General features: G+C 40.8%; 1 protein-coding gene across 1 annotated transcript in view; it reads right to left on the bottom strand.

Moving 5' to 3' along the window:
• BCHE (butyrylcholinesterase) overlaps positions 1-8753 on the bottom strand; it is a 58293-nt gene extending 49540 nt beyond the window's left edge. Inside the window, exon 1 of the mRNA XM_054206836.1 lies at positions 8602-8753. The gene's annotated coding sequence lies outside the window, so the exon portion shown is untranslated. The remainder of the gene's footprint in view (positions 1-8601) is intronic.
• Between the last annotated feature and the right edge of the window lie 4067 nt (positions 8754-12820).

The raw sequence follows: 12820 nt of genomic DNA, 5'->3' as shown, positions 1-12820 counted from the left end.
CCCGACCCACACAGACTATTTCAGTTTTTCAAAACTATAGACTATTTCAAAAATTAGGAGTGTACTGTGGAGAGAGCTCGGAGGACACATTGAGAGAGCAGAGATTGGGCAAAATGCTGGACACCATGTCCATTTGCAGCTGGAACCAAATGCTGCTTGCACTTGACTAACCCTCTAAGTCTTACAAGTGCCTCTGGCAGGCTGGACTAACCCATAATTTTTTCAGAATATCTTTCATAGAATAGTTTGGGTTGGAAGAGACCTTTAAATGTCACCTGGTACAGCCCCCCTGCAGTGAGCAGGGACATCTTCAACTAGATCAGGTTGCTCAGAGCCTCATCCAACCTGACCTGGAATGTCTTCAGGGATGGGACATTGACCACCTCTCTGGGCAACCTGGGCCAGGGTTTCACCACCCTCATTGTAAGAAATGTCTTCTTTATATCTAGTCTAAATCTACCCTCTTTTAGTTTAAAGTCATTTTCCCTTGTCCTATCCAACAGGGCCTGCTAAAAGGTTTGTCCCCATCTTTCTTATAAGCCCCCTTTAAGTACTGAAAGACCGCGATAAGGTCTTGCTGGAGCCTTCTCTTCTCCAGGCCGAACAACTCCAACTCTCTCAGCCTGTCCTCATGGGAGAGGTGATCCAACCTCTGATCGTTTTTGTGGACCTCCTCTGTGGTCTTTCCTGTGCTGAGGACTCCAGAGCTGGACGCAGTACTCCGGGTGGGGTCTCACCAGAGCGGAGTAGAGGGGCAGAATCACCTCCCTTGACCACCTGGCCAGATTTCCCTTTTTGATAGTTTATACCTGAGATTTTTCTTCTCTTGCTAAGCTCCAAATAAATTTAATTCTTTCAGGTTCACCATTACACAGCTTCTAAGTAAGCAACCACTAAACTGAGCAGATTTTTTTTTTCCTACAGGACTAATCACCTCAGACAGCGGTGTGACTCAAAATTACTTTTCCATGATGTATGACTAAAGAAATATTAACTGCAGAGAAATAATAACTTCCTCCATTAAATAACGGAAATTTTATATAAGAAGAATACGTAAGAATGGCCATGCTGACTCTGACCAAAGGTAAATCAACAAATGCCAGTGAAGTTTGCAAAAGTAAAGTAGAATAGCAGGCTAAACATGTAATGTTACAAGTAAAACTTCCCAGCCAGCAAAAAATTGAGTCTTAATAAGAAGTGAATTTTTTTTGTCTTATTTCCACCCAGAGATTTTTCTTCCTTGAATTTGTCCAAGCACTTTTTGAGACCTTGTTGTAAATATTTGGTATCTGGTGCATCTGGCAACAAGATCCATTGCATGAGTACATGAGCCATGAAAAACTGTTCCTTTCAGATTGCTTTTGAACGCACCACCTGCTAGTTGTACACAGGGTAGTACAAAGAAAACTGGGCTTAGATTCAAGGCTGGGTCCTCATACTTTCCCTCATAAAACTAGATAATTAGATAAGATCGGTTTTAGGTGTTTGTGACACCAGAGACAAGACCACCCCACAACACAAAACCAAAATCAGGACCCCAAATCTTTCAACCCAGACAAAATAACTCAGAGTTACATTTGGAGATGATTAAGTTGAATTTTATTTTTCACACCACTAAAAGTTTGACTATGTATTCTCTTCTCACTATTCCTGAACTTTTCAGGACAATTCCTCTGCTACCCTTCAACTTTTTGCTTGGTGCTGGAGTAGCTTTTTCACTCCGTGTGCTTTCCTCCTCTGTTGATGCAACACATACTGTCTTTCATCTTCCCTCAAAGTACTCCAAGAAAAACAGCTTTTAGCTCTGCTTAAAAAGAAGAGGGGAAAAGGCCCCTCTTCTTCCGTGCACCTCAGTGGGAATGTACCAGATCAGGAATTGTTCTAACACAAAGAAATGCAACGCTCCCACTGGGGAGCTGGCACCGTCCTGGCTTGTGGATCATACTTTCGTTGCAGATGTCATGCTGCACAGTTACTTTCTCTGCTGAATTACTCTCCCAAAGAATACAACCAGATTTTTAGCTACCAAAAATCCCAGTAGTACTACTATAGCCTGCTTCTGTGCATCTATTTAGCCGAGATATGAATCTGTCCCTTCAGAAAGAAGGTAATTGTATGTTGGACATTTTCAGATTTCCTTCTGTCTAAATCATTGAGAAGCAACTAATACTATGTGAAGTCCAGTGTTTTAGATGAGGTGATAAATGTGAATATAAAACTCCAGAACATTTACAAAGTCACGCAACAGGGAAAAATCCCCCTGTTTGGAAAGGTTAAAAATCTTGCCCAACAGATCTGTTCCATGCCAGCAACACAACGTTAACCGACAACAGAAGCAAACCTAAGGAAATCATTCAGTTGTAGTTTTAGAAGGCTTACGACACAATCCATCACCAAAGCCTATTATGGAAATTTGAAAACTACAGGGTAAAAGGTAAATTTCTGCCATGAATTAAAAAGTATTCACGAGATAGAGAAAACAAAGGAGAAGAAAAAAGATCTAATTTTTGACACACAGAGAGGTTAATATGGAGTGCCCCAAGACTTGCTGCTGGGACTGATTTTTGTCACTTTAAATCACCAGCATAATGCAAAAAGTACTAGCTTACTCAGCAAATATTCTGCGCTTCTCTGTTGGCAATAAATACTTGTGCTTGCTTGCTTTAGATCAGGCTCCTGGGTCTGTATGCCTTAACTTGTGATAGCACCCACAAGACTATCAGGGCACACAAAGAGGAAGCTTAATCTCGATGTGGTTACACTTCAGTAGAAATGTCCCAAGGGGAGAATCTGTGTTACTTGCGATTGCTCATAAATCAGAACAAAGACAATTTTTCTTTTAAACCATGCCGTTAGTCTGAAGCTCTGCAAGGCAGATAAAACATATTTTTTCCCTTGTATATTGAAAAAATGTGGCAACCATGCTGCTACTGTGGAAAACATTGCTATTACGTCTGAATGAACGGCATGCAGCATCAAAAAGATTCCTTAAATCGCAAGTAAACTCCGTCCTAAAGGTTTAAGAAATATCATGCATGTATGCAGATATTTAGCATGGTAGTAAATGGTATACAATTCATTTTTCAGTAAACGTCACCAACTGGAGAAAATAGTAGAGGAAGTTTCACGCAGATGAAGATTCGTGAATCTACCAATAGGGATACTAATGGATTCAGAGGTGGCTGTTCACTCTCCAAAAAAAAAAAAAAGATAAAAATAATCAAAACAACTCAGTAAAAATGTCTGCTGGTTAATGTGTTGCAAGCGACTGATAGCAAAAACATAAAGTCCAATTAAAAAGTCTGCTGTTATTTCACATCGTCTTGATTTTGAATTCAGTTTCAATCACATCACAGAAAACATTCAGAAGAAGCACAACAGAAATGTCTTCTAGGCAACAAGAGCTCTGAAAAGTGGAAAAGCAGTTTTACACACGGTTCTGCTCCTCTTTTGACCAGCAAACCCAGCAAAAGTCTTTCAACTGTGCAGTGTCTCAAAAGCTGAAAAAGCTGCCATGGTCACACTGATTAGAGAAATCTGACTCAATTATCCAGTGCACATATATATCAAGATAAAAATACTGAGTACAATGAAAAGTCATGATTCAGAACATAAATTGATTAACAGCCAGTTCAGCCAAAAAGTTGTCTTCGTGGTGTATTTCACAGTTAGGCATCATGGCAGGGGGAATTGGCAGAAACTAAAGTTGAACATTTAATTTCTATTGTCAGCTGATGAAACAATGATCTCAGAAAATCAGTTGCCTTATGCCAATGGGTTTTGATATATGTGACTATGGAATATTTTCATTTGTGTTATGAATAATGCTGCCTAGTGTAGACCACCTAAAAAATCTCATTTTTCTAAAAATGTGATTGGAAGCCTTCCCAGCTTGCACGGTACATTTGCCCTTTTGAGAATAATGTAGAATGGAAGTCAATAATTGTACTTTATTTCAAGTTATGTGTAGCACATGCAAACATTCACCTTTTATCCACAATGCAAGATTAGCAGTTGGGAAGCCTTGATGGTCCCTGTAGAGGAACTGATGGAAATCAAGAGTTGATATCCACCTAGAGAGGAATTCGGTAAGTATCCTTTTTCTTTATTGGTATTGGTAAGAGTATCTATGAAATTTAAAAAAATATGTCCACAATATGTTAAAAATATGTATTTTTCAGTATCTCCTTTTCCTTTCTCTTGTTCTCAAATACATGGATTAAGGTAAGGCTGACATTACTGGTTTGTTTTGTTAGAAACATAGCATCGCAGTTTGCTCAGTGTCACTTAGCTGATAAGAACACAGTTTAATTAAGCTAGAAGGCCTACTAACCATAATAATCTCAAAAGCATCTGATTGCTGGGGCCGGCTGGCAGCTTCCGCTCACTTTTTTTTTTTTGCTTCTGAACGTGCTTTTTAAAAAAAAATTGATTTTTTTTTCACAGCAAAATTCCTTAAGACTTCCTGCTCATCATGTCCAGACTTCTACTGCTACAAGAAATCATTGTGTTCTTTCACTCATTGCTTGATTAAGCATAATCTTGTAGTTTCTTGCCCACTTGACTCCTAATGGAAGAGCATTTGACAATCTCACTCACTTGGGATTAGAAATCTTACTCCCATTTCCAGAATAAATACATACAAAACTATTTTTATTATGAGCGTTAAAACTTCCTATTACGTTTTCCCCTCTTGGATATTTCTTTGTGGTTAAATTTGTAAGGAAACATCTGCAACAGCTGCATCATTTTTCTAAGCTACTCCAACCTGCTTCAGTCTATCAGAATTTTGGGGGATAGAAAGAATTTACTTTCCCCTCGTCATCCAAGGAAACCTTATCCACCCTGTCCCTGTTTGAAAGCATCACTCTTGACACAGAGGGATCAGAAATACGTCCACCATTATTGGAAAGTACGTCAATATCTTATGCTTCATGTCTAATTTCTATACAGCTATTCCAATTAAACTATTCTAGATTAACCAGAGCTGTCAAATTCTATTCTTTGTCCCTGAATGCATGACTTGGTTTGATTTGACATTACAAAACCGAATAAGCTCGCATGATAGTTTGAGATGAACAAAAAAGTAGGAATACCGGGAAGCCCTCTGAGACGTAAGTTCTGCTTTCTGACTTCTCTGCCACATTTCCTTGGCTGCTCTGAATGGGTACAGGGCTCACTATCTCGGGTTTGGAAGCCATCAACAACAGCAGCAAGCTGTGTGCTGGTAACTGTGTTATTATAGTCTCACTTGAAAAAGAAACCGAATCCACAATGTTTTCAGCACTACAGAATGATGTACTTATTTGAAAATAGAATCCATACTTTTTCTTCCCCAGCCTATCAGCCATTCTAAAACTTCATCTTGTTTCTTTGAGGTCAAGCTACTAGAAAGCAGTATATCAAAAATGATAGAGCTCTTCAAATACTTTTTGAAAAGTAATTATTCTACACAGAAACGATGGGCCACTGGACTGTCCAGAGTCATTCCTTCTGCCTACCTCACTTGGTTTACAGGAACCCCAGTGCCTTTTCTTCCCTCTGGGCTCATCGATACAGCCCTGTTTCGGGTGAGAGACATGAGGGAAGACCATTTCTTAACCAGAGGAACTCTGGGAACAAGGATAAACAAGCAAAGGAAATAAAAACAGGGCAGGTGGTGCAAAGTAGGGTTGGGATGACCTGGAGAGAGTATTGACTTGAGTGAGTATCAAGCAAGGTGGGGGTCGGTCTCTTCTCCCAAGTAACAGGCGACAGGACAAGAGGCAATGGCCTCAAGTTGTGCCAAGAGAGGTTTAGATTGGATATTAGAAAAAATTTCTTCACTGAAAGGGTCGTCAAGCATTGGAACAGGTTGCCCAGGGAAGTGGTTAAGTCACCATCCCTGGAGGTATTTAAAAGACATGTAGATGTAGTGCTGAGGGACATGGTTTAATGGTAACTTGTCAGTGCTGGGTTAATGGGTGGACTTGATGATCTTTAAGGTCTCTTCCAACCTAAATGATTCTGTGATTCTGTGATTCTAAGATCTAATTTGTCCATTTTTTTAAGTGAAGTGGTAATTCAGCACCATCACCAGGTGGTCTACTAATGCAGCCTCTTTGCATGGCACTGAGACAGGAGGAATTGGGTACCCAGACCTTTTTTCCACACTTCTGTCTGATTTCCTTCTCCCTGCAGCTTTGCACCGGTATTCCCCTCCGCTAGGTATGAGGCAAACTGCGTTGGCTCGAGGTGGGAGGCAACTGTGTTCCCTGCCCACAGCACACACGCACAAATACACACACACCCTGCAATGGAAACCTCTTCAGGTATTTTTTCTCTTCAGAAAGGTGCTTTGTGCAATTACGTATCGACTGAAAGGATTTTCAGGGGAAAATACATCCAAATTAAAATCAGTCATTTTAAAAACATGGAAGGAAAACTGCTGTATAACAGTCATACTTCTGCCAGGGAAAAACAGGCGTAGAAAGGGAAGAAAAGCCTTTCTAAGAGTTTTACAACTGGGAAAGCCCGGGAACGTTGTTTTTCAGAATTCTTAGAAATGCAATGATTTACTGCTATTGCTCACTAAAACAAGAATGTTGGTTATGGTAGAAGTGCAGAGATGTTTATGCAAAGATTGGAAAGACGAGGAGCCCCAGGAGGCTGGAGCAGTCTGCCAGACCGGTCTGACTTCTCCAGGATCCAAAGACCTCCACACAAACACGGACTCTCCAAAAGCAAATGTATATAATGAGATTAATCCCAGGAGGAAGAATGCAAAGATTTAACTAACCACCACTGCAGGATCACACGTGTTAATCAGATTAGTTACCTACAGCATCGACCTCACTGCTGTACCAGCTAATGATTAACTTCCCCAGTGCCGCGGCCCGTCTCCTGCTGCTGCAGATGGCCTTGGGGTCAGCTGGCAGAAAAGGGAGGGGAGAAGGGAAGGAGCTGCGCTCAACTCATGCGTCACGAGGAAGCTGAAGAAGAAGGAAGAGCCACTCCTCAGTGCTCGGCTTCAAGCAGCGAGCTGTCAGGCACGTTACATTAATAACTGTAATTTGTAACTGCGAAACCTCCGGGATATCAGCAGTGCCTTGATGAGCTGTGACCAAGGATTAGCTGCCAACAGCCTCCTCGCGCAGGAGGAGCTTCCCCAGCCCAGGAAGCACACAGCCTCCCCAGCAAAAGCGAGCAGCACTTTAGAGAGGCACCATCAAGCGATGGTAAACTTCAGCCTCTGAGTTTTGCTAATCTTGTGGCACGGCTGCAGTGCAAAGGAAAATACGGTTGAAGTGTCAGCCGTATTGCCAACAGTTACGTGCCCGTGGAGTAGCAGGAAATCGGCTGAGAAGTGTTTACTCTATTTCTTCTGTTCATAACACGCGTCGCACAAAAGACATCCGACAGCACTATCAGCTAGAGAGAAATAGCAGCAAACTGCGGAATAATTTTATGTGCATTTATTATGGCTGGATTTTTGGTGATTGGGAAATTCCCGGTGGCATCTAGGAGATGCAAGAAACTGACATTTAAAGCATTTTAATTCCACCTTGATGTCCCGCTAACATTCTAAAGAGAAAAAAATACATGCGGTTTCATTCCACACGGATGCATAATTTTATCTCATTCAGTTTACTCAACCTAATGCTAATTGTCCCTCCAATATTACTGTGCAATTTTAAGGCTGACATTTATGTCTTTGACCGCGATAGATTTAGATGATGTCTTTTCCTCCTCTGCAGCGCTGCTAATTCCTACACCAGTCCCCTTTGCACAGGGGTGACCCCACATAAGCTGGGTACGAACCACCTCCTTGCTTTTGCCTTTCCACGTGTCTGTAGGTGTTGCAGAGCCACTCGGTGCCCTCCCCCCCACCCTGTGACACAGACGTGTCTATAGGCACCTTTTGTGGTTGTCCAAGGCGAGATTATTTAGTAGCAAAATATAATAGTAAAGTATTGCAATACATTTAACTGCCTGTTCATTCTCCTACAGCACATTCTGCATTTTCAACAGTAAAGAACATAGAAAGGATGAGCAACGTGCCATTTTTAGGCATCAGCAATTAGCTAATACTCTTTTGGGGTTCCCACCGAGCAAGACCCCCAGTTTCCTGCTTAACATCGTTTGCCCGTCCTCTGTGCGCAGCACAAAGCACAGGGCAAGATAGGTCTAGCAGCCTCTGCCAGCCTTTGGCTGCAATTCAGTTCGTTTGCCCAGCCGGGTGCTTTGGGACGAGCATGGCTGACTGCAGCCCTGAACACCCGGCAGCTCTTTGGCTCCGGTGCCAGCGGCAATCTCTGCAGGACCGGCAGCTGCCGAGGGAGGGGACGGTCCAGAGTTCAGGGGTAGAGGACACCAAAGCATCCGGAGCCCCCCGCCCTGGAGCCGACGGGTCCGGCTGGCGCTGCTCTCATCCTTTGCCCATTAAAATATTAGACTCGTGGCATTAGAAACAAATTACCCCAGAAATGGAGCGGGGGGAGGAGGAGGGAAATAGCACGTATTTGTTTATTTACTCTAATCTCCCTGTCTGACCAAATCAACACTTCCACCTCTCCCGCTTTTACTACTCTTTTACCTGAAAAGGAAACAGAAAAGACCAACCTCAAAAGCTGCTTTTCCCGTCTTGCTGCTTCTTTCTTTGAATAAAAGAGCTTTCTTAGGCCAAGAACACGACTACCAAGTAGCCAAACTACTTATATCCGCAATTGCTGGTTTACCTGCTGTCAGATAAGTATCAGGTTAAGGAGCCAGGAACATCACATGACTCAAAAGATATGCTACTTTTTATATGTAAATAATGTACTGAAGTAATGACAGTTTGGCAAACAACTGAAGGAAACGCACACATTTCTGCGCAGCTTTGTTTACACTTCTGTGCATTTCCCACTTTGCTGAGACCTTTGCCTATTATAGCGTATTTTTATAGCTGCTGATAGGACGGGAGTTTTTTATTTGTTTTGAAGTTCTTCCCAAGAACCAAAACAAGTATACGTAGATTTAATTCTTTTTAACTTTCTGCAGTTTTAATTCACAGGGTCGATTTGTCATTTGAGTGGAATGTGCTAGATTCCACATTGCTTTTATTAGAGATAAAGAAGCATTAAAACCTAACGTAATGCTGGGGTAGCCATCCAACTCATTTATTCAATTTTCATCTCCGGTATTGCACGGCTGAAGGAGCGCGGGGTGTCAATTCCGTGCTCGGGACTGAGAAAGGGTCGAGGCTCTGCCTTCTGGTCAGCTCGCTGTTGTGGCATTGAACTACGTTCCTTTCCACTTCCCGTTTTCCGATGAAAAAGAAAACAATTATTTGGTTTTGGTGTGTTTGTTTTATTTTTTTTTTTGGTTGGTTGGTTGGTTTTTTGTTTTGTTTTGTTTTGTTTTTAAATTAGTATTTTAAGTGAGTATTTTAATTGAATAAGAATCCCCAAATTTTACTCCGGAAATAGAATGTCTGAAAAATAATTCAAGTTGAAGGGACTCCACTGTTCAGTTCTCAGTGAATCTGCAACGTGGTCACTCATCACGTTGTCACTTGATTGTATCCTCAGTCCTGGATATATTTGCCATCTGCATTATAAACTCTTAAGTTTGAGCCGTTTTCATCCTGAGTTTTGGCACAAACAACACAAGGAAGTTAAGCTGGAGATAACATTTGACTCACTCCAGCTGCTCACATGATCATTCTACGGTTAAAGAGCATGTTGCTACCATGGTCATGATTCCATTAAGTGAAACATAAACATCTTAAAGAGTTCAAATGTGACCACGTCTGAAGCTGCAGAGGGAGGCTGGAGCCACGCTTCCTTCAATGGCAAATTACAAATGGGTGTTTGCAGCAGACGTAGGCACAGCCACACCAGCACCATGTTTAGCTAATTAGGCTAACGCTGATTAACCAGTAACACCAGAAATCGTGGGTGGCACAGACTATAAGCCTTTTGCAGGAGGGGGCTAGAGCCTAGGTGGGTCTTCTAGGTGCTACCAGCTGGTTTTCCAGTTTTAGATCTGTGTTGGCAGGTCTTTGTTGATGACTGTTGTTCCTGGGACCTTTCAAGCAGACAGGTCTTTCCCCCCAATTGCAAGCTGGTGCCTTGCTGTAGCAAGCAGAGGGGCGTCCTAAACGTGGTGTTTCTCTGCTCAGACTCTGACTGGGTGCACCCACGGTATTTTTCTCCTCAAGAATGATCCAGTTCAGTACCAGCACATCCCATCAGGACTTTTTATTTAAAGGTATGTATATTTAAGATGTAAAAATACAGATGCGTTTTTAGCTTTCGGTGATACAGCGGTGAAAAGAGCTAAAGGGACGCCAAAGGAGTCTCCCGTGAGCAGAGTGCTGGGTGAAGCTGACGAGTGCAGCAGGCGTGTGACTGCCAAGCAGAGAGATGAACACGCTCTCAGAGTTGGGGTTTCTGTTCATTTCTACAGTACTTAAGAAAATATGGCTTGGCTTATGCAATTTGTAAATAAATATTCTTGCACCTAGGAAATGCTTCACTGATGTCAAGAGTGTATTATTTTTTTTAGAAGCAGGCTGCTGGGGTCACTTATTCCAATTATTACTCTGTGGACACTGAGACCATAATATTTCACCTATGCATATTAGACTTATTTTATATACATTAAGATAGCCTGGCTTTCAGTATTTTAATTTGGAAGTATAATCTACACACACTTCAGAAGACTTTATTGGCAGTCTTGATCCTTGACCTGTTTATATAGTAATTATTAACTAGCTTAATTCTGAGAACTGTGTTCACATTACGTTTTTACACAAGCTATTTTGGCAGGATAAAACGATGCCTATAACAAGTCAAGGTTGTTTTCGCTCAACCAAAACAGCAATATTAACTCTAAATTCAGTGTAAACAAGAAATAGAATAAATGTTTTCCAAGTAGAAGAACAAACCTGGCAAGAAATAAAACATACTCATGCTTTTAAGCGCATAATACAAGCGTGCAGAAACACAGAATTTCAGTTTTGAAGAGTGTCAGAACACTTTACAGTCTACAGTTTATGTATTTTTCCCTTTCATTTTGAGTTAATTCTTCATTTTAACCAGGCTTAATCAGGTTAATTTTAGGGATTTATAATCTGTGCATGTATGCAAGCCTGAATTTTATTTGAGTCTGAGTTGGGACTGACTCTGAATGCCTTTTCAGACAAGTGCAAATCAGAGCAGTTGCTGACTGAATTTACCCCAGGATAACCTAAAAGCACAGAAACACCCCACTACTAACTTAATCTGACTTGCGTAATAGCAAGACTCCATTTATATCAATGATACTATCATAGTTTGTGTAAGGATCAGAAAATTTAGTGGTTTTAATAACTTACTATTAGATGATTTTTCACGTCAGTGCTTCCTTGACTTCAAGTCGAGAAAGTCATCTCCTAAACTACACCTGAATAAAGCAAACACATTCAGTTTCTTAACTTTCTCTCTATAAGAAAGGTTTTCCTGACATCCTACCATCCTTTTTCTGAACACTTCCAACTTTCATTATCAGTTTGGAAATCAGACTGCAGGATTAAACAGATTGTTCCAATAATTCTTGCCAATGCTGCATGGACACATGCCACCACTTCCCTGTTTTTCCTTCTCCCTGACCTGTTTATGCCTTCAGGTGTTGTGTCCTTGCTCTTTCTTGCAGTGTTATGCTAATACTTTATATTCAGCTTGTTATCTATGATCCTTGTTTCTGCAGTGCAGCATATGTTGATTTTTCTAAGCATATATATATATAACATTGCAGATGTAGAAAACATGTTTGTCTATGTTAAAATATACCTGATTTACACCTAGACATGGCAAGCCTTCCCCAGTATTTCTTTAACCCATGATTCATTTTGCGTTGTTATCAAATCAAGACGGACTCCTGTCAGAAACAGCCAGAAACTAGGTTTCGGTGTGTTTTACCATAGACTGTAGTAGTGTGTAAAGTCTAAAAATAGCGGTTTAATGTTGCCTAAGTCTACTGCTGATCATGAAAAACGGAAAAATGGTGAGTGAAGTCCTATACTTTAACGCATACTGAGATCTGACATGGTATAGAACCTCCACTGGTGTTAATAATCATGCTGACATCAAAATGAACGAACTTGTGATCATTATGTCAAGTAAGAATCAGTATTCCCTAAGTTTACAAATATTTATCTGTATTTTAAATTGCCTCTCTCACACTGAAAGAAAAAACTTCCTTATTTGTAGTGTGAAATTTCTCCTTGCTTCCTAGGTTTGATAGAGAGCTTGGAACCAAAATAGAGAGGGTGGGAAATGGCAGAAGTTGCTCAATAGAAATAGCTGCCTCCCCTACCATGAACTGTTATGGAATAAAAGTCAGCCTTTTACACTTTCTGTTTGCTTAATATTTTTGAGTTGAACTCTTCGCATGTGAATGAGTGGGCCCATGCAAATAAAATTTATTAATGGTCTTTGGTATCATCAGTAGTTTTAGAAACTAAAGCCTTAAGAAAAGAATGTAGGTCACAGCAGAAAAACCTCTGAAAAGAAGCCTTATATCACCTATAGATAGTATTTCTAGCAGAAGAAAGAGTAACCTAAAACAAATCATGGTAAAAAAAATTCCTCTGCTAACAAATCTTTGGGTTACTGTTACAAATATTCCCATTTCCATTACAGTAAAACCTTGTTTGCCTCTAAGCAGAGCAAAACAGTTTGAAGACGTTGACATGAATACTAGATTTGAGAAAGGGCTGTAATCTTAATCAGAGAGGGGTGACAGTGGAGAGAAGATTACATTATCAAAAGATACGAAGAGTGTTTATTCATTTTTAAGAGCAATTTATCCTATG

Source organism: Rissa tridactyla, chromosome 6 (genome assembly GCF_028500815.1).
Source record: "Rissa tridactyla isolate bRisTri1 chromosome 6, bRisTri1.patW.cur.20221130, whole genome shotgun sequence".
Lineage (NCBI taxonomy): Eukaryota > Metazoa > Chordata > Aves > Charadriiformes > Laridae > Rissa > Rissa tridactyla.
The sequence above is the reverse complement of the archived record's forward strand: the minus strand, read 5'-3'. Positions and strand labels throughout refer to the sequence as shown.